Source organism: Prionailurus viverrinus, chromosome A1 (assembly GCF_022837055.1).
Source record: "Prionailurus viverrinus isolate Anna chromosome A1, UM_Priviv_1.0, whole genome shotgun sequence".
Taxonomy (NCBI): domain Eukaryota; kingdom Metazoa; phylum Chordata; class Mammalia; order Carnivora; family Felidae; genus Prionailurus; species Prionailurus viverrinus.
The window spans coordinates 88,622,384-88,644,652 of record NC_062561.1 but is presented as its reverse complement, the minus strand read 5'-3'; the positions used below and the strand labels follow the sequence as shown (position 1 = coordinate 88,644,652).

Here is a 22,269-nt window from a genome sequence, read left to right as displayed (position 1 = left end):
CTCAACACCTGCACGCTTCCTTGACCAGAAAGCCCGGGAAGTTGGGTCCAGGGCTAGGCAGTACCTGGAGGCCTTGCCCTGGGAGGTGCAGGCCTGCCTGGGCTGTAGGGGCCTGGCTCCCTGTGTACTGTGATGCTGACCATGGCCCCCAGGGGGGAGGAGAAGCTCCAGGAGGCCTGCACCCCCATGGTGGCCCCAGCTCCTCTTGCTCCCACCTGTCCTGGGCCCTGATTCCCTGCTCCCTACCCTTACTCCCCTCACTCCTCCCCCCCACTCCCCCCCTTCTCCTCCCTTTTCTCCCCCCTGCTCCCCCCCCCACCCCACTCCCTGCCCTCCCTCCCCATTCCTCCTCCCTGCAGGGCTCCCCCCTACCCACTCCCCCCTCCTTGCAGGCCACTCCCCTTTCATACTTGAGCCCCTTGGAGCCTGGACAGCAGCTGGAAGCTGACCCCAGTGCTCAAGGCTGCTTTGCATGGCCAGCAGCACAGCTAGCGGAGTCTTCATTGTTTCTCTGTCTTTGCTTGGTGCAAAAGGGCAATTTAAGTCTCTGGTAAAGAAGTCTGCTGATTTTTGACTCTGCCCCCCTAACTCTGTGTGCTATGTGAGCAGAGCCCCTTCTGCAGGACCACATTCAGGCCCGAGACCCCCCCTTCTCTGGGCCACTGTGCGTGGGCCCCAGTGCCCTCAGTCTGTCCTTCTCTAGGTACAGGCCAGTTCCTTCCTGGTTGTGCTGTGATTTTCTACCCGAAGTCTAGTACATCTGAAGGTCATCCTATAAACACCTGAAATGTTCTTCCCCTGCCCAGTTTTTAGCCAAGTGTGAAAATAATACATATTGCACCTATTTTAAAAAGTGTCGATTTTTTCTTTAGATGCCCCATTTCTGCCCAGAAATAGAAGAGATACCGTAGTTTTAGAATGTATTTTGAAGATACATGTTGATGCTGCTTTCTGCTTGGGATCCCAGTGGGAGGGCCCCTCAGGAAAGGATGGGGGCAGAGTGCGGAAGTGGGTGAGCCCTTCTCTCACAGGCCGGGCCACCTGCAGACTGCTTTGGAATAGGCTCTCCTGTGGCTGTCCTCTGGCTGTGCAGGTATAGTGCTAATTTTCTGGGGCTGCTAATGAAGTACAAGTGGGGGGGCTAGGACAGCAGGCTTTGTTCTCTCCCAGGTCTGGAGGCCAGGAGACTGAGGTCAAGGTGTCAAAGGGCCATGCTTCCTCTGAAGGCTCCAGGAGGATCTCTCCTGCCTCTCCTGACTGCCAGAGCCTCAGGAGTTCTGGGCTCATGGCCGTGTCTCCCCAGTCTCTGCCTCCATCACCAAATGGCTGACTAAAATTCCCCCTCCCTTGTCTCATAAGGACACCTGTCACTGACTCAGGGCCCGCCCTGATCCAGGGCTAGCTTTTGCATAATGTGGCCATTTCTGCTAATGTCGCATTCCAGTTCAGTGTGGATGTGAATTTGGGGTCACCTAGGAGTGCGCAAATTTCTGGAAGCTGGCTTGTTCAAGAAGACACAGGAAGTAGAACGTCTAGAAAATAACCTTCATGGGTATCTTCTGGTTCTTGTTACTTTTGGTGAGATATAGTCCTCATCTCTGTCTACTTTATTTGGCCTGTCCCTACCAACCTCCAGAATGACAAGTGGGCCTGTGCTTTCAGGGCCCCCAGTCTGATGCTGGCGTGTGAGCGAGTGCCCCAGCACTTTTCTGGCACCGTGAGATTGGAGCTCTCAGCCCCAGAAGCTCCTTCTTCTCAGGCTCAGTGCTGGGGAGGACAGGGAGGGCACAGCAGATGTGTACGTGTGTCAACAGGACAGTTATTGAGAGCTTCTGCTGTGCCCAAATGCAGTGGCGGGATCGTGTCCTGTGGAGCTTGGAGTGAGGCAGGAGGACGCAGTTTGTGCCCTGGGCCCTGGGCACGTGCAGGTAGGCAGGCTGCCCTAACTCCAGAAGCTGCAGTTCCTGCAACAGCCCATGAGGAGCGAGGTTCCTAGAGGTGGAGCATGTGGTTCTCTGTGACAGCTGAACTCCAGACTCACACCAGGGACTCAGAGTGCACACACGTGTGCATACACACATGGACTTGCATGTGCACACACACACACATGCTGACCCCAGGCTCCTCAAAACTCCGTGGGTATCTGTGCATCTCACATCAGCAGTCAGAGGAAGAGCCACAGGCCAGGTGACTTCTGCCATCAAGAGCCCTGAAGTCGGAAGGAAAGCAAACCTGTCCCACCCTTGGCCTGCTAGGGCGGTCCTGCCAGCATCCGCTCATGCTGGAGATAGCCACTGCCCTTCATCTCCTGGCGGCTGGGCTGCACAGACTTCTGCAACTGACAGTACTCAAAGCAGGGCCAGGACTCCCGGTGAGTTCTCCAGAACTAGCCTCTCCTTTTCCAGCACCTGGGGATGCTTGAGACCCCAAGCACCAGCAAGGTATGTGGCACTGAAGACACTGGAGTGTTAGGGCATTATCTCTGGGCCATTGTCTCCCGTGAATACATAAATTGATGGAGACAACAGTTCTCTGCAGAATTAGACTGTTAAAAAAAAAAAGGTACATCAGGATCATTTTATGCTACTTATTAACCTTGACTCTAAGTTAACTCTAAGTTAACTTTTTCATCTTACACACTTCCACTAGCAAAACTCCATTGCCAAATCAGGCTGGAACCAAGGACAGACACCTACCTGTTTAACCACTGGACTCCAAGGCACAGGCCAACCCTAACTATGAAGGGCAACCTAAAAGGCCAGCCCTTTTCAAAAATCCCTATGAAACCAGGCACTAATTGCAACACCAGTTACTCCTAATCCCAGGTGCTCTAACTCCACCCCCACTGCTCCCACCCCAGGTGCCCTGACTCTTCTCCCCACCTCTCCCCTCCCCTGGTGCCCTGACTCCACCCCCACAGCTCCCCTCCCCAGGTGCCCTGACTCTACTCCCCACCTCTCCCCTCCCCTGGTGCCCTAACTCCACCCCCACAGCTCCCCTCCCCAGGTGCCCTGACTCTACTCCCCACCTCTCCCCTCCCCTGGTGCCCTAACTCCACCCCCACCGCTCCCCTCCCCAGGTGCCCTGATTCTACTTCCCACCTCTCCGGTCCCCTGGTGCCCTAACTCCACCCCCACCGCTCCCCTCCCCAGGTGCCCTGACTCTACTCCCCACCTCTCCCCTCCCCTGGTGCCCTAACTCCACCCCCACCGCTCCCCTCCCCAGGTGCCCTGATTCTACTTCCCACCTCTCCCCTCCCCTGGTGCCCTAACTCCACCCCCACCGCTCCCCTCCCCAGGTGCTCTGACTCTACTCCCCACCTCTCCCCTCCCCTGGTGTCCTAACTCCACCCCCACACTCCCCTCCCCAGGTGCCCTAACTCCACCCCTACCGCTCCCCTCCCCAGGTGCTCTAACTCCACCCCCACTGCTCCCACCCCAGATGCCCTGACTCTACTCCCCACCTCTCCCCTCCCCTGGTGCCCTGACTCCACCCCCACAGCTCCCCTTCCCAGGTGCCCTGACTCTACTCCCCACCTCTCCCCTCCCCAGGTGCCCCAACTCCACCCCCATCGCTCCCCTCCCCAGGTGCTCTGACTCCACCCCCACTGCTCCCATCCCCTGGTGCCCTAACTCCAGCCCCCACTGCTCCCTAGTCTGGGTGGACTGGCCATGCCCCACTTTTTGGACTCAGGACATAACTGGGACTGGACACTGAGTTGCTTCTGGAAGCTGGACCAGGGGAAGCAGGTGAATAGTCAGGTGGTGATCTCTCTGGCCATCTTCAGGCAGCTCGGGTGTTGGTGTGATGGTTGGAGCCCAGTTCTTTGCATCAGGTGAGGAGATGCTCTGGAGGGTGTCATGAGGACCCCACTGACGCTTAGCAGTGGCAGCGGGCTGTTAGCAATGGGGCCTGTGGTGTCCACCCTGTTTTCTGCTTTCCTGATGTGGGCCTTGACCCCTGACACTGACGTTCAGTCCATTTGTGGGGTTGAGGTCACCCATGTGCTTTATTTCTGCACCAAAATATTAGTGTTTGCCCTTTAACTGACGATTGGGGCTGGACTATGTTGGTTTGTTGTCACCCTGGGAGGTGTTTGCACTTCCTAAAACACAAAATGCTCTGAGTCCAGTTTTACTCCATATAAAGGTGGGCAAAACGCAAGACCCTTGCAGCTATGGCACCAACTTCACGCTGACATGAAACTGCTTTCACATCTCATCAAAAACAATTGACTCTGAAACAAAACAACCCTGAGTTAATTGGTCTATTTCAGGCACAGGTGGGTTTTGTATAAAAGGCCCAGAAGTAACTACTTCATCTTGAGCCATGTGACACATATCACAATGTCCAGGCTGTGCTACTTACAAGAGAGCATCCAGGACTTGTGAGCAAATGGGCTTGATGTGTTCAGACAAAACTGTGACATTACAGTGTCATTTATTTCACGTGTCAGGATTTGTTATTCTTGCTTTGATTTCATTCTTTCAACTCTCTGAATTTTAAACACGCCCTGGGCATGCAGGCTGCAGGTGCGTCACCCGCCAAGGTGTGTGGGTCCCTCAGGAAGTAACTCGCTGGCCTCCTCAGCCCTGGACTTCAGTGTGGCCGCAGCTGGGGGACCCCCCCCCCCACCTCCATTCCCCGGCCGTGCCCAGCGGTCCACAGCTTCAGAGGCTGCACGGATGGGAGTCCGTGGTCCTGGTCCTTTAGAAGGCGGAGCTTGGAATGGGAGGAGTAAAGTGAGGAGCAACTGATGTGGATTCCACAAGTGATTTTCTCTGCAGGCCCCAAATGAGCACACACAGAGATTTTAGCCGAGGAAAAGATGAACATCCTGGAGACATTTTCAAACACACAGACACATGCACACACAAGGAATGTGACTGTATGCAGTCAGTTAGGGTGGGGGCTTTGGTTTGGTTTGGACTTTGATGAAATGCCTTCTCAGAGGCAGGGCGTCAGCCCTGGCATGAGACCACCAGCCTCACCTGTGAGGAGCCCCCTCCCTCCTTATTGCTGCCAGTTTAATTATTAGCCATAGGTTTGAGTAAAACTTGAAAGACACACAAATTGTAGTCAGTTTTCACATTTGCAACTGATTTCCACATCCACATAATATTTCAAACTTCTGGCACCCATCTGGAAACTTGGAACAGCAGTGGGCCTGTTGAGGAGGTAATTTTCCCTGATTCATTTTGAAAGTGAAAAGCCGCAGGGCGGGAGGCAAGGGTAGTCCTGCTTCCCAAAACGGCTGGTCAGTCTCGCTCCTAGGCTTCCTCAGCACAAGCAGGCCGGAGCAGTGGGAAGGTATCGCTTTGCAGCCCCAGGAGCTCCTGCCAGCCCAAGAGAGCCACGCACAGCCAGGCTGTGCTGCCAGGTAAGGACCCCCGGGCTGCAGAGGTGGAGAGCTATGAGCAGGACCAGAGACTGTGCCCCATGGACCAGACTCCCACAGGCATGGACAAGCATGTCCTCAGTGTGGCTGGTGTGCCATCATGGGCAGCTGCTCTCCCAGTGGGCAGCTTGGGCACTGGCACCACCCTGTCTCTCTGGCACATTTTCCCCCACCAGGTGCCCCAGGGTCCTTCAGACTCTGCTCAACATCTCCTGTCCCCACCTCTGCCATTTCCTCTCACCCTCAGGATGGGGGACTGGTGACTCACTTTCCCCAGCTGACCCTTCTGCTTGGAGCATCTTTCCCGGAATGAGCAAAGGGCTTGTGTCTATCAGCTGGTTGCTGGGTGCAGAAACCCAGCTGGACATGGAGAAGGCTGTGCCCACCCACAGTGGCCTTTTCTTCCCATGCCTGGCCGTGTAGCAGGTGCCCGGAGGGCTGACCCTTGTTGGGAGACTCGGGGGCAGATGTTCTGGGAGGTGTAGGGGCAGCAATGGCACTAATCCCACACTGTGTAAGGTGAGCGTGTGAAATTAAAGAGAAGCCCCACTAACGTGGACTCCGACACTAGCCAGGGATGCCAGAAAGGGGAGCCTGCCCCTTGGGGACCCCAACCAAAGCATCCACAACTGGAAAGAATCACCAGCTACAGGCCCCCCAAAGGAAGAGGTGTGGGTTGCATCTCCTACAAGAAGGCCACCTCTGTAACCCAGCCAATGAGAAACCGTTAGAATGTCCTAAACTGCAACTCTCTGTTATCCCTGAATAAACCCATTTTTGCTGATAAAATATCTATTTATTTTTGAGGTGAACAAGGACAGTCAGGCAATGCACAGCCTCCTGCCGTCCCTTGGCTGTTGCTGTGGGACCTCAGGCCACAATGTCCAGTGAACTGAAGCTCTGGTTCTGAATGTGGCCAAGGCGCTAAGATCACAGCTGGGGAAGATGATGCAGACGGGTCAGAGGACAAGCCCAGGAGCCACCCCCAAGTGCTGAGGAAGCACTTCTATGATTCGGACACTCAGGTCTGCCCCGCATGCGGTCTTGCCCCGAGGGCTCACAGAGGCACCCCAGAACAGCGCTGAGGCCTCTGGAGCATGAGATCCCTCCCAGCTGACCAGTGGGACCAAAGACTCTGGGAGGACAGTGTGGAGAGAAGAGAAGGGGTCTCAGCCCTCAGGGCAGGATCCAGACCAGCAGGCTGCTCAGCGTGCAGATCCAAACCCACCATCTATGCCCCATCTCAGAAAATTAGCTTCCTTCTGTAGTCGGTGGCTTCCTGCTAAACCCACAGACCACCTTTCTTCCCAGTTGGCTTGACCACACAGGACCTGGCCCTGACAGAGGGTGTCACAGAGAGGGGCTGGAGCATTAGCTGGGGAAGAAGAGCAAGATGCCCTGGGTAGCAACAGTGATCCCTCGAGACTAACCCAAATCAGGAGGTGCCTGAACCTGCAGCCTCACTGGCTTTCTGGGCTTGCAGGGGTGTTCAGGTCCTGAGGAAGAAGATCATGGCATCTTGTCCAAGCTCACTCTGAGCTCTGGGTCTGGGGAAGTAGGTACCCTGCCGTCCTGTATTCAAACCCTGACCCCAGGAGGCCCCACAGTCCAAGCCCTGCTGCCGGTAACACTGTCAGGCCTCCCTTCTTACACTGCCTAGTGGGGCGGGGGGGGGGGCAGACCTCACAGCCTGGACAGGATCCAGGATCCCCCCCCTCACCCACCCCTCACTGTGCACAGACCTCATAGCCTGGGGAGGGTCTCCCAAAACCCACCCCTCACTGTGCACAGACCTCACAGCCTGGGGCAGGGCCTCCCCCTCACCCACCCACCCCTCACTGCACACAGACCTCACAGCCTGGGGAGGGTCTCCCCCTCACCCACCCACCCTTCACTGTGCACAGACCTCACAGCCTGGGAAGGATCTCCTCCTCACCCACGCCTCACTGTGCACAGACCTCACAGCCTGGGGTGGGGTCTCCCCAAAACCCACCCCTCACTGTGCACAGACCTCACAGCCTGAGCAGGATCTCCCCCTCACCCACCCCTCACTGTGCACAGACCTCACAGCCTGGGGCAGGGTCTCCCCAACGCCCACGCCTCACTGTGCGGCAAACCTCACAGACTGAGGAGAGTCCCCACCCACCCACCCCTCACTGTGCACAGACCTCACAGCCTGGGGTGGGGTCTCCTCCTGTCATGTGGCCTGACTGCAAACTGAACAAAAAGCAAATAGAGGTGTGTGATTTTCCTGGGGCTTCCGTAAGGAACTACTACAAATAAGTCGGGGGAAACCATAGAGCTTATGCTCACGTAGGTGTGGAGGCCTGAATCTGAAGCCAAGGTGTGGTCAGGGTACTGCTCCCCCCAAAGGTCCCAGAGGAGACTGCTTCTGGCCTGTGCACCTCATGGTGGCCTGAAGCTGCATGTGCCCATCCCCCCAACATTGTGGCATTGCTGCCTCATCCACTGTGTGTCTATCAACACTTGTCAGTGGATTTAGTGCCCAGCAAATGACCCCACGTGATCTCAACATCCTTAACTGCATCTGCAGAGACATTTTTTTCTAAGTAAGGTCACATTTGCAGGTTCCTGGAATCAGGACTGGGACATATCTTTTTGAGAGCAATAAGTCAGACCATTATAGGCTGCCCTCGGTTCCTCCTGAACTCACACTTGGCCCACCTACAAAATATATTCACTCCATCCCAACATCCTCAAAAGTCTCATCTTTTTACCCATCATCTTTGTTCAGTGTCATCTAAATATCATTGGCTCGTTATGTGAATCTCCTCAATCTGGTGGGGGAGAGACTCAGTATGGTCCCCCCTGGGGCAAAATTCCTCTCCATCATCTCCAAACTACTTGGTGGGACAGGCATAGGGCAAGAGTAGCAGACTGTCCCTAGCCCAAGAGAAAAACACAGAAGTTAGAAAGGTTTCCAGAGTTCCTGTTCTGATCTCATACTCATGGAGCTGGGAAGTTGCTACCCCATCCTCACATCCAGACAAAAGCTGAACAAGCTGAAAACACAACTCTCCTTTAGTCCCTCAGAGAAATGAGGTCACAGGGCAAACCACTGCCCCCAAATCTGGAGACAGGTGAGCCCAGAGAATCACAACCTACTAAACCAGAAACCCCCTTGGGAACCAGTGCCCAGGCGTGAAAAACTACACTGTATGGGACAGGTTGCTGGAGGCTCAGCATGGACAAGTCTGAGAGTGAGGACTCCAGCAGGCTATCACAGCGAAGACTGGAGGAGACGTCCGCTCATGCTCCTGACAGGGAGGGGAAAGTAGTCACCACAAAACACCAGAGCACTGGCCCATCTTCCGGAGAAATGAGTCTACCAGAGCCTGACCTGCTCACCACATCACTAAAGTCCTGTTTACAGTGGTTTCTTTCACCTGGTACATCATGTCTGTCACCATCAAGAAAAAAACACAAGGCACACTGAAAGATAAGAAACACAATTTGAGGACACAGAGCAGCATCAGAACCAGACAAGGCAGTTGTGTTGGAATTATCAGAGCAGGAATTTAAAATAGCTGTGATTAATATGCTAAGGACTCTACTGGATAAAGTAGAGAGCACGCAAGAACAGGTAGGTAATGTATACTGAGGGATAGAAATGCTAAGAAAGAATAAAAAAGAAATGCTAGAGGTCAAAAACACTATAGTGGAAATGAGGAATGCTTTTGGCAGGCTTATCCATAGAGGGGACACAGCCGAAGAATCTGTGAGCCTGGGGATGTGTCAATAAAAATTTCCAAGATGAAAGCGAAGATAAACAAGGCTGCAAAACAGAGAACCCAGATTATCCAAGGACTGTGGGACAACAAAAGGCAAAGTGTACATATGGAAGGGAAAGACCAGACAGAGAACCAAGAGGAAGAGGGACAGAAGAAACATTTGAAGCAACACTGAGTGAGAATTTCCCTCCAAATTCATGCTAGGCACCAAACCACAGATTCAGGAAGTTCAGAGTATACCAAACAGGATTAATGCAAAAACAAAATAACAACAAAAAAACCTAAACCTAGGCATATCACAATCAAACTTTAGAAAATCAAAGATAAAGAAAAAATCTTGAAAAAAGCCAAAGGGAGAAAATCACCTTACCTGTAGAGAAGCAGATCCCATGAACATTAAAATGATACTAAAGAAATATTATGAACAACTGTGGCCACAAATGTAATAAGCTAGATGAAATGGACCAATTCCTTGAAGGAAAAATCTGCCAAATGCCCATTAAAAAAGATAAACAATTTGAATAGACCCATTTCTATTAGAGAAAATGAATCAGTGATTTCATAGCTTCCCCAAACAGAAAGCTCCAGGCCCCAATGGGTTCACTGGTGAATTCTACTAAATATATAAGGAGAAATTTACCTTATTATCTACAGTCTCTTTGCAGAGGATAGAAGCAGAGAGAATACTTCCTAACTCATTCTATGAGGCAGCATTACCCTAACACAAATCTGGCAAAAACATTACAAGGAAACTACAGACAAATATCTCTCATGACCATCGATGCAAAAATCCTTGACAAAATGTTAGCAAACCAAATCCAATAATGCATAAAATAATTATACACCATGACCAAGTGGTATGCAAGGCTGGTTCACCATTCAAAAATCAATTAATAGAATTCATCACATCAACATTCTACAGAAAAACCACATGATCATATCAATAGATGTAGAGAAAGCATTTGACAAAATCGAACACCAATTCATGATTTAAAAAAAAAAAAACACTTCCAGTAAACTAGGTACAGAGGGAAACTTCATCAACTTCATACAGAACAGCTACCAAAAAATCTATGATCTATGGCTAACATCATAGTTAATGGTGAGAAACTAGAAATTTTCCTGCTCAGGTCATGAACGAGGCAAGGTGTTCCCTCTCGCCATTCCTTTTCAACGTCGCACTGGAAGTCCTAGCTAATGCAATAAGATAAGAAAAGTATACTGATTGGAAAGGAGGGAAAACTGTCTTTGTCTGCATGTAAAATTCAATACTGTCAAGATGTCAGTATTTCCAAACTTGATTTATAGATTCAGTGCAATCCCAATTAAAATCCCAGATGTCAACAAACTGATTCTGAAGTGTCTTTTCAGAGGTGAAAGACTCAGAAAAGGCAACTCAGTATTGAATGAGAACAGAGGACTGACACTACCTGACTTCATGACTCACTACAAAGCGACTGCAATCAAGACAGTGTGCTGTTGGTGGAAGAATAGACAAGTGGGTCACTGGAACAGAACAGAGCGCCCAGACATAGACCCAGAAACATGCAGCCAAAAGATTCTGAACGAAAAAGCAAAGGCAATACAATGGAGCAGAGATAATCTTTTCAAGAAGTGGTGCTGGGCATCTACATGCCAAGAAAAAAAAAATCTAGGCAGAGTCCTTATATCCTACACAAAAATTAACTCAAAAATGGATCATGGGCCCAAATATAAAACATGCAACCATGAAACTCCTAGAGGATAACATGGGGGAAAACCCAAAAGGCTTTGGGTGTGGTGAGGCCTTTAAAACCCAACAATGAAGGCACAGTCCATGAAAGAGAATGGATAAGCTGGAGTTCATTACCATTAAAACTTTCTGTTCTGTGGAAAACACTGTCAAGAGAGTGAGAAAACAAGCCACCGCCTGGGAGAAAATGTAAAAGGCACACCTGATAAAGGACTATTATCCAAAGGACTGAATGGATATGTGAACAGTGGTCCATCCAGACAACCCTACAGCACTCAGTGCTAAAGAGAAACGCACCACCCAGCCGTTAAAGGACATGGGGAACCTTAACCACGTATCACTAAGTGAAAGGAGCCAATCCAGGGGACTAGGGGGGGCCAGGGATGACTCAGGGTGCAGGAGGGCTGGGCTGTCAAGGCGGTGACGTCACACACTGTGTGAGATACGGCTGCAGTGGTGGATACACTTGTCACACAGAATGCGCAGCAGCAAGACTGAACCCTACTGGAAACGGTGCACTTTGGGTGACAATGATGTGTCAGCATGGGTTCCTTTCTGAATAAAGGCACATCTCTGGTGTGGGGTCAGGGCATGTCTGGGAAATCTCTGTACCTTCCACTCAATTTTGCTATGAACCTACAACTGCTCTAAAAAAGAAACTCTACTTAGAAAGGCAGTGAGTCGGGGGTGGGGGTTGGAAAAGAGTCCCAAGAAATATCAGAATCCAGCAGGGTGAGCTCCAGTGGGTTTCAAGGCATGAGAGCAATCCTCTGTGAATCAAGGCTGTGCTCTGTGCTCTTGGAGTCATTCAGCCTTTTCCTGAAGGGCAGCACGGGTCCACAGCCTGTTTTCCTCCTGTGCAACTCTGGAAATGCAACAGCCCATTTCCCTTGGTCCCTTCCAGTCTAAGCACGAAGTATTTCTACTGATACTACGTTCTCTGAGACCCGGTGGGCCACACCATCAGAACGTGGTCCTGGCTGGACTGCCTCTGCTCCTGGCCTGTGCGGAGAGGCCTGGACACCTGTGAGCCACATGGAGGGTCTCTCAGGGACATGCGTTCCCACCCCCGAGTGGGTGCCACCTGGACCGGCTGAGGACGTCCCAAAGCTTCAGGAGCTGCTGTCTTCCCCCATCTCTCTCCACCTCACTACAAACCAGATGCACCTTTCTCCCCTGGCCCAGGAATCTCCCAGGGTCACGGCTCTCAAGTTCTGCCCTGCGTCCAACAGGAGGACACAGTTCAGCCAGACACAGTTCACTCTGCTGCTGTGACAAGTGCCCCTCCCCCCATCTCAGAGTGCCCACTGGCGCTCTGACAGCACATTTCCACCAACAGTCTGTTCACGGCAGCCTGGGATTTTCTCTTATGTGTCTCAAGAATCTCAAGCCGCTGCCCAATTCCCAAGCCACTTCCACGTTTTTAGGTGTTATGACAGTGGTGCCCCACGTCCTGGTAAGAGGATCTGTGTCAGTTTCCTGTGGCTGCCATAGCAAAGTGCTTAAACTGGGTGGGTGGACACAAGAGGAATGTGCTGTCTCCTGGGTCTGGAGGCCAGAAGTCTGCAAGCAGGCTGTTGGCCGAGCTGCGTCATCTGGGCTCCTTCGAGCAGAATCAAGCTCCTTGCAGCAGTGGCACTGAGGCCACCCTTTCCTCTCTGGTTGTCAGCTGGGCCGCTCTGAGCTCCTAGAGGTCACCTGCATTCCTCGCCCCATGACCCCCTCCATCGTCATGCCAGCATCTTTTCATGCTGGGAATCTCAGACTCCCCTTCTGTGACCAGCAGTTGAAAAGTCTGCTTATAAAGGACCTCATGTGATGAGGGCAGGCCCACCTGGACAGTGCCCTGATCTGGGACCTTGATTCCATCTGCAGAATCTCGTCACAGCATCGTCTCATTATTATTGGACCGAGTTACTGGGAACAGCTGTGTGTGCACCAGAGCTGGGATACTGGGGGAATCTTGGGATCTGCCCTTCTGTTTCCAGGAGAGCTGTGGTCCAGCTCTCACTCCTCATGTACCCACAGGGAGTGGACACCTCCACCTTCAGTGACCCTTCTCACTGTTGGGGAAAGTCACTTCCCGCCTCTGCATCTACAATGTGCAGACCCTACAGAACCCATGTCTCAACCAGCAGAGCCCCTGGCCCAGGTCACCACTGCCTCTCTGCTCCTTGTCCTGTTCCAGGACCCTTAGAGCTACAACCCTGAAGAAGCCCCCTACTTTCCCCCACATGGCCGAAGAGACAGCAAGAGCACAATGGAGCCCACTGTGGGGGCAGCGGCCTGGCGGGTGAGGAGTCCCTGTGCCTCCATCAGCTCAGCAGGAACTCCCTCCTGTCACTCCGGGCAGGCTGACCACAGGCTGACAGGCAGACCAGGACCTGCAGCAGGCCAGGGAGGTGCAGCTGGGGGCTCACGGCGATGGGCCAGTGGACACCGGTCCCATCCATGGAAACCTGCCGATGTGTTCCACGTGTCTGGCATGTTTTCAATGGGGTGGTTTCTGTTGTGGTGCATGGTGTTTATAGCAATGAAGCCTGGACAGATGGGAAGTCATGGTGGGCCCAGGAGTGAGTGGGGTCCAAGAGGGGACATCACTGTTTGTGGGCACAGCAGTGCAGTGGGGGGTGAGGGTGGGAAGAGACAGAGGCCTGAGGGGCCAGGCCTCTCTGGAGCTTACTCTGCTCCACAGGGTCCCTCAGCCCTGCAGATGCATGGGCGAGAGAGGCAGGCACCCGCTACTGCAGGCCGCAGTGTCTGATGGAGACCAAGTCCTGAGCACCCCAGCCTCTGGGCTTGCCCACTGCCTGGGTTCTCTGTGGGCAAGAACAGGCGGGAGATAGGGGCGCCTGGGTGGCTCAGTCGGTTGAGTATCTGACTTCAGCTCAGGTCATGATCTAGCAGTTCGTGAGTTCAAGCCCTGCGTCGGCTCTGTGCTGACAGCTCTGAGCCTGGAACCTGCTTCAGATTCTGTGTCTCCCTCTCTCTCTCTGCCCCTCCCCTGCTCATGCTCTGTCTCTCTCTGTCTCTCAAAAATGAATAAATGTTTTTAAAAATTTTTTTAAAAGAGCAGGCGGGAGACAGCGAGGCAGGACAGGTGGCTATGGCACATCAGTGTCCGGGGCGAGGCCCAGGCAGGCCCACAGGGGACACTGGAAGTCCCGATTAGTGCGTGAGTACATCAGGAAAACCCACTGCAGCTGGATTCCTCTGCCACCCTACAGGGAACTGCCCAGGTTAAAGTGGGCGGCACACAGTTGGTGCCAAACCCTGCTTAGGGCTGTGGCTGCATGAGGCCTGGTTCCTGAGGGCTGTGCCTCTGGAGAAGCTGCTTTTTACTGCCCTAAATCTTTTTTTTTTTTTTTAATGTTTGCTTGTTTGTTTGTTTGTCTGTTTGTTTTTGAGAGAGAGGGAAACAGAGAGTGAGCAGGGGTGGGGAAGGGGCAGAGAGAGGGAGACACAGAATCCGAAGCAGGTTCCAGGCTCTGAGCTGTCAGCACAGAGCCAGACGCAGGGTTCAAACCCACGAACTCTGAGATCACGACCTGAGCCCGAGTCTGACACTTAACTGACTGAGCCCCCCAGGTGCACCTTTACTGTCCTAACCCTTGAAGCCCCAGTTCGCGTGCACCTCCAAGCCCAGGAGTGTCTCCTGGGGTGGGGGCAGGAGGCAGAAAGTCAGAAGGCTTGAGGGGGATCTGGGGGGAGGAGGGGTGGGCGTGCCTGCGTCCCCCTCCTGTAGAGAAGAGGACTGTGAGGAGACAAGCACAGTCCCCAGTCTCCGTGGAAGGGCTCCACCCTGGGCGCTCACCCCCGACCAGCCTCCTGTTTTAGAAAGGCGGCTGGCGCTCGCGAGGCTGACGCTGCATGCCAGGCACCATCGAAGTCACACACTCTCACCAAAAGCAGACGTCTATCTCCAGATGCCATCCCAGAGAGCGTGCGGCCTGAATAAACAAATCACTCTGGATTCAGAGGAGAGCGTGCCTGTCAGCACCGGCTTTCCGTGATTTTCAAAGGAGAAGTTTCCAAAACAAAAATCTTTGCTTAGCTTTGGAAATGATACCTCCTTCAAAGCTTGATTCTTTCCTTATGTTCTGAGTCCGATAAAAGTGAGAGGCAGAATGAGGCCCATGCTGACATAGCCCTGCTTGCTGTCTGCATGGGGCTGAAAGGGTCAGGATAAGTTCTGTGCTGGAGGAAGTGATTCGCTCGTTCATTTGTGGAGCACAGACCTCTGTGAGTGGCACACCTGGACCCTGCCCTCCAGAGCCCTGGGAAGGTGCAGGACTGAGCCAATAGCAGAAGGGGCATTGTGGCGAGGCCCAAGAAGTGGGCAGACAGCAGGGATTTGGACCTGGGTGGACAGAGGGCATCCAGGAGGACAGACAGGGGATAGAGTGGGAGAGTCTCCTGGCAGCTGGAACACTGCACGTGTGGAAGGTGGGAAATGGGTGGGTGCTGAACTGTCTTCAGGAGGGAGATCTTCCCTACACCTTCCAGGCTGCAAGCCTCAGCAGGAAGACAGGGTCAAGTCCCAAGGGGTGATCTGGACACAGAAACGGAGGTGACAGAGGTGCGCCAACACTGTGGAGCCCTCCACACAAGCACATCTGCACACAGGCTGTGCCCAGGTGGTCACCAGCTCACCGCTGCAGGCTTCCGTCTCCTCACAGAGGGTCCCACCTTCTAACCAGACCTATGGCCTCCTCTGTCCCTAACCTCTGCTCCTTGGGCCGTGGTCACCAGTGTTTGCACAGGAGACATACCAGGAGCCCTGCCCAGGACTGGCCTCTTTCCCTCCTGACTCCAGAGCTGGATTTGGTCAGGGGACACATGCTTGGTACTGTGTGGGTGCAGTGGGACAGCAGCATGGGTGGGAAGGGGAGGGCGAACCTGACTCAGGGACTGTGGGAGAGGGTACTGCCCTGTAGCTCACCAGGCTCTCTCAGTGCATTGCTGGCCGTGTTCCTGGTCCTGGGTGGAGACACCTCACAGGGCACGTGGTGTGTGTGCATCGCATGTGTGTGTGTGTGTGTGTGTGTGTGTGTGTGTGTTTGTATATGTGTGTGTGCATGAATTTGGGCACATGAATAAGAGTATGGGTGTGTATGCATGGGTTTGGGTCTGTGAGAGTATGTGTTTTCATGTGTACGTGTGTGGGTTTGGGTGTGTATGTGTGTGTGCACAGTTGTATATGAGAGCTTGGGTGTGTATGTATACATGTGCATGGATTTATGACTCCATGTGTAGATTTGGGTGTCTGTAGGTTTTGATGTGTGTGACTTTGGGCGTGTGGGGGTATGTGAGTGTGAGTTTGTGCATGTGTGTGTGAAGGTTTGGGGTGTGGGGCATGTGTGTGGGTATGCACGGGTGTGGGAGGGGTTGAGGGCGTGGGGTATATATGTGGATGAGTGTGTACACAGGTATGTGAAGGTTTAGGGTGTGGGGGTGTATGTGAGTGTGTGCATGGGTGTGTGAAGGCTTGGAGGTGTGCATCAGAGTATATATGTGTGTGGGCGTGTCTGGGTGGTGTGCCCCAGCAGGCTCGGGGGTGTGCATCAGAGTATATACGTGTGTGGGTGTGTCTGGGTGGTGTGCCCCAGCAGGCTCGGGGGTGTGCATCAGAGTATATACGTGTATGGGCGTGTCTGGGTGGTGTGCCCTACCCATGGAGTACACTGGTGTCAGTTCGGGAGATAGAAGTTGGCAGGACTTCAGTTTTGTCACCCCCCATGCTTCCCTGGAGCCAGGCCTGGCATGTGGTGTAGATGCTCATTGGCTCTGGTTCCTCCTGTGGGTGAGCAGCTGGTCTGGCCCCTGGTGGCACCCTGGCCGTCCTCTGAGCAGGATTATGCCTGAATCTGCGGGTGGCATTGCACCCTCCAGACCACTCACCAGTGTGAGCCACAGGCCAGGTGGCCAGTGCCGGTGGCAGGCCAGCAATCTGTGCCCCACCCAATGCCCAACTCTTGGACCCAAGGACATCTAGTGGAAGCAGGGTCCCAATGCATCAGCCAAAGTGCCTTCCCAGTGGCTGGATCCTTCACCCGGATTGTCAAACAAGGGTGCACGTGTCCTTGGTAGCAAGACCCGCACTAGCTTCCTGTGTTCTCCCTCCACAGTACAGGGACTTTGTACTCACTAGGCCACTCCCAGGTTCAGCCCAGGGCCCGCACGTGACCGTCACCCAGGTAAGCTCTGGAAAGGTGGAGAGGGCTGGGGACACCAGGCCAGACATGTGACATGTCCCTCTGACTTGTTTAGGTACCCACGGCCCCAAGGAACCCCCCAGAGAATCTCTTCTGGAAGACAGGAGCTGCAGCCCCTCACTCTCTGTGGCCGGCAGGAGTCCATCATGGCCAGCATTGCCTCCCAGGATTTCTCTGTGAACCCACGAGGGCAGCATGTCACTCCGGTGGCCAGGCCTGGACATCCTGCTGAGGATGGGAGAAAGATGGAGAATGTGGCAGCCACAGCAGTCCTCCCGATGGGGCCCTCTCCTCAGCCCTGCTCTGGGGGGGGGGGTGCAGGACCCGCATGGCCTCCGGTCTCAGCCCCATCCTCCCCGAGTGCTGCTGGTTCCTCCCCAAAGCAGGAAACACGGTGCTCTGTCACAGCCACAGGCAGGCTCAGGACCAGCTTCCCTCTGAGGACAGGGGGGCTGATGTCTGCACAGAGCTGAAGGAGAGAAGGGCTACAGAAGTTTTAGAAAGAGGAGAGACCCCTGGTTCAATCCCCATCCCCTGACAGAAGGGAGGGAAGCTGAGGCCAGAAGGAGAGTCACCTGCTGAGGCCACCCAGGACTTCAGGCTGAGAGCCAAAACATGGAGTGACACGGAGAGGCAGGCCCTGTGCACAGAGCCATCTGCCCAGGGGGTGGGCACTTCTCCCCAACTCCACTCCTGTTTCCAGGTCTTCACTGAAAGGGGCCAAGCAAGTTGCCAGACATTGAAGGAAATCTGAATAAAAAAGCAGAAAAATTAACAAATACAGAATCTGCAAATAATGAGGATCCCGGGTAATAAATGAATGTGCCAACCAGCTAATTAACAGTGTATCTGTCTTAAAATAAAAGCATGTGTACCAAACACTGAAAACTGGAATAAAGGTCAGGGAACCTAAATGGTGTTTTGGAGGCAAAGCAGGCCAGGAACCGGGGCAAAAGAACCTTGGGAGGCTGAGGTGTGACTCCAGACAGGCATGGAAATGTGCACCTGTCCCATCTCTGGACGGACGTGAGTAAGCTGAAGAGTTGGTGGGAGAAACAGACTTTTACACATGGGGCTGTTTGGGTCCCTCTTTGAGGTGGGGACAGGGCAGGTGGCACTGCGGGCTGCTGTCCTGGCACCGGCCTGGTACTTCTGTGACCCACACGTGTTGGAGCCCAGTGTCTGGGTAGATTAGAGATGGCTCGGGGGTGCCTGCCTGTGCTGGATTCTCCCAGCTGGCTTGTAGCATCTGTAATTAACAATGAGAGCAGCTGTGCAGAGTTTTGCAACACAAGCTTCCTGTCCTCTGGAGCTTCTGGATGAGTTTAAAATGTGTCTTGATATCGCAAGGGGAGTTTAAGAGCCAAAATACTTAATTCGCTGTGACCAATGAGGAACATTGTAGCGGGGACTTGCTGGTGAATCAGCCTCTTTCTCCACATCTGGGTAAAGGTTACAGTTTAAACACAATAGTAAGTGTCTCATTACACAGACTGACTTGAAACCCAGAAACTTGTTCATTTTTATTGTATTGATGTGTGGACAATTCAATTGCAGTGATTTCTTCAAGGGATAACTGAAGAGCCACTTTAGCAGTTCCTGTGCAGACACGTTCTGCCCGGGGGCCCTGAGGGTGGGGTGACATTCCCAAGACTACGACAGTCGACATTCCTTGTGAGAAGGAGGAAGGAGGAATTCATGTTGGAAAGTAGTTTTCTTCTCTAGTTGCTTTTTCACCTACATCAGGAAAGGGAGGTTGTTTTCAGGCAAAACTGTGGCTTGCAGACATGGCAAGTGTGAATCTAGATATCCACATGCCAGGAGCCATGTATGCCCTGGGCTACCAATGCCTGCCATGGGTTGCAGGCCACTGTTCTGTCTTACTATGATGTTAGGTGCATTTGTAACGTGCTATGTGTCTGTGTATTCAGCATTTTGCCACACAGACCCCTGCCCATGGAGCTGGGCCGGAGAAAGTGTCGTGTCCCAATGTCCTCTGGTGGCCACTCCATGCAAGCATGGCCTTCCGTCACATGGGCTCCTGGGACACGGGCCAACCCATTAAAAACAATGTGAGAGAGTTGCCTGGGACTTCTCCATCTCCCACCGACCCAGATGTACTTATGAAGTTATTTATTCGTGTGTGTGTGCGTGCACACAGAGGCCTGTGGATTCCACGGAAAGGTGCGGACACCTGGAAACACACAGACATGACGCGGCCTGCAGACGGTGCAGAAGCACACATACGCACAGAAACATGTTGACAGGCATGAACACACAGCACTCAGTGCACCTTGTCCCAAGTTTTTAAAACAGCCTGTAAAGAATGAGTGAGATATCTCTGAAAATTAACTACAAGACAGAAAATCGGAGAAAAGGAGAGCAACATCAGACAGCAGGAAGAAAGGCTGAGAGAAAACCAATGACAATAATATAAACAACAGCAGTGCTCCTAAGTCGCTCACTATGTGCCTGGACCGAAGGATGTGTGGTCACCTCTCATTTCCGAGGTGGGCAGGTGCCAGGCTCCCATCTGGCATCTTTTCACAGCATCACCATGTGAAGGACAGAAGCCACCAGTAGGACCCCCCTCTGAGCCACATTTATGAGTGGCACAGGGCAAGCCATGTCCCACAGTGGTGCTCTGGGTGACAGAACGGGCTTCCCTCCTGAGGCCTCTATGGCTCACACAGCCTGTGCCTGGTGTCTCTCATGCCCCAGGTGGATGCTGTGACTTTGGCATTTACAAGGGCCATCGCTGGGCCAGTGGGGGCTGTTGTTTGGGGGGCCAAATATGGCTGGGAGATCAAAGAGCGTATGTTGAGAAGGGTGGGGGGCTCATGTTTGGACACCCCCTTGTGTCTCCATCTCATCCCTTTGCTGGGATGGAAGAAGGGTTGGCAGCCCAGACACGGTCACAGCTGTGTGGACATGTGATTGCAGGCATTTCCTGGCCTCTCCGGGTGCTTTCCAGCTTGGCCATCTGTTCAGTGAGGGGAAGCTCTTGTGAGTGGGTGTGTTGTTCTGGTCAGGCCGGCCCCTGCACTCACACTGCAGGAGGGCAACCACAGCTGGGGCCTCAGACCAGGGCAAGTACAAGTGCCTGACCCACAGATGCCACCAGCAGCCAGGAGAAGCTGAAGAGGAAGAGAGGCACTGACTGGGGTGAGAACCCCACCCGGTGACCAGGATGGTCCTGGGACAGGTTCCTGTCATCATGCGATCCGGATCCTCCCAGAGTCTTTACGGAACTCACATCATCTGTTTGTCTACATCCTGTCTTCCCCACCCAACAAATGGAATGCAAACCCATATGCTCCAGGACTTTATGCAAAAGTATTTAATGAGTGAAGCTGGACAGTCTGCCTCAGGTTCACGTAGGTCCACGCTGGCTGCCTGGGGAGGTGGGGTACCTGGGGAGGTGGAGCACCTGGGGAGGGAGGTAAAGCACCTGGGGAGGGAGGTGGAGCACCCAGGGAGGGAGGTGGGGCACCCGGAGAGGGAGGTGGAGCACCCGGGGAGGGAGGTGGAGCACCCAGGGAGGGAGGTGGAGCATCCAGGGAGGGAGGTGGGACACCCGGGGAGAGAGGTTGGGCATCCGGGGAGGGAGGTGGAGCAACCTCAGGAGGTGGATCACCTGGGGAGGCAGGTGCAGCACCTGGGGAAGGAGGTGGAGCATCAGGGGAGGGAAGTGGAGCACCTGGGAATGGAGGTGGAGCACCTGAGGTGGCAGGTGGAGGATCTGGGGAGGGAGGTGAAGCACCTGGGGAGGGAGGTGAAGCACCTGGGGAGGGAGATGGAGCATCAGGGGAGGGAGGTGGAGCACCTGGGACGGGAGGTGGAGCACCTAGGTTGGCAGGTGGAGGATCTGAGGAGGGAGGTGGAGCACTTTGGGAGGGAGGTGGAGCACCTAGGGAGGCAGGTGGAGCACCTGGGGAGGGAGTTGGAGCAGCCTCAGGAGGTCAAGCATCTGGGGAGGTGGTCTCCTTAAGCCCTTCTCGGGGGTAATCCCGTTTTAGCATCCAGAGTGTGGGCTTCCTGAGGACAGGTTCCTAGTGCTCTTCTCCCAGCCCAGCCCAGTACAGCTCAGGAAGGAGGAAACAGACCGCCCAGAAGCGTGTGGATATCTGTGTGTACAGGTGTGTGTCTCTGTGTGTGCATGGATGTGTGTGTGTAGACTTACATGTGCATGCCTGTCTACCTATGTGTGCATGGGCATATGTACCTCTCTGTACATGCATCTACATGCATCTCTCTGTGTGCATGGACCCACATATGCAGTGCTTTCGGATCCACGTGTACAAGCCTGTGTCTGCATCTGAATGTGTTTCCCAGCCCACTTGCAAAGCTCCTTGGATGTCAGAGGTACATCATCTCCCAGCAGGACTTGACAGGTCAGACCCTGCCCCACAGTGAGGGGACCTACAACTTTTCCCAGGACGTGCCAGGATGCTTGAGACCCTCAAAGGTATATAATGGCCTCTGAATACAGAAAGTAAGTGGAAAGTACTGATTTAAAAGCAAACAGAGACAACTCCTTTTGCAGAAGATTTTCCCAGCAAACACCTGTGCCCCGAGGGCTCCCCACAAAGGGTCTGCCTGGTCCAGGAGGGCTCCCGTGTGTGTCTCCAGATAAGGGATGGTCCTCTGGGCACCCTCCATTCAAGAGCCTCATCTGCGCCAGCAGGTCAGCAGGGGGTGTGGGGGTGCAGAGGGAGGGGGTCCCCCCAGACCAAAGTAACACCCCCAACTCTGAGGGCTCCTGCCTTACCTGGGCTGTGAGGTACAGACACAGATTCCTGGGCCCCAGAGCAGTCTGCGACCAGAACCCCAGCCACCCCAGGGCTCCACATTTTAGGCTGCTGACCCTGAAACCTGTGCACATGTGAGTCCTTCTCCAGAAGAGCACGTGGCTACTGAGACCCAACCCTCCCATTCCGAAAACAGAGTTCTCCTTGCTTCACGTGACCCACAGCCAGGGAGTGGCTTCCTGTCACAGCTCTGTGCCTAGGACTCTCCTATGGGTCTGGAGGGCACAGTGAGGGACAGGGGTGTGGGGGAGGAGTCAAGGAAGATAAAAGAGAATACCGCATTGTGTACGGGCCTGGAACTGGAGGCCTCATGTGCTGAGGCTTGAGGGGTGGCCAGAGGCACTGAGATGGCATCATTGAG

General features: G+C 53.7%; 1 long non-coding RNA gene across 1 annotated transcript; it reads left to right on the top strand.

Moving 5' to 3' along the window:
• Positions 1-20,154: 20,154 nt before the first annotated feature.
• On the top strand, positions 20,155-22,269 carry LOC125171933 (uncharacterized). The gene is made up of 5 exons (XR_007154516.1): positions 20,155-20,474; positions 21,117-21,236; positions 21,379-21,565; positions 21,644-21,784; positions 21,956-22,269. It is a non-coding gene; the product is annotated as an uncharacterized LOC125171933 (long non-coding RNA).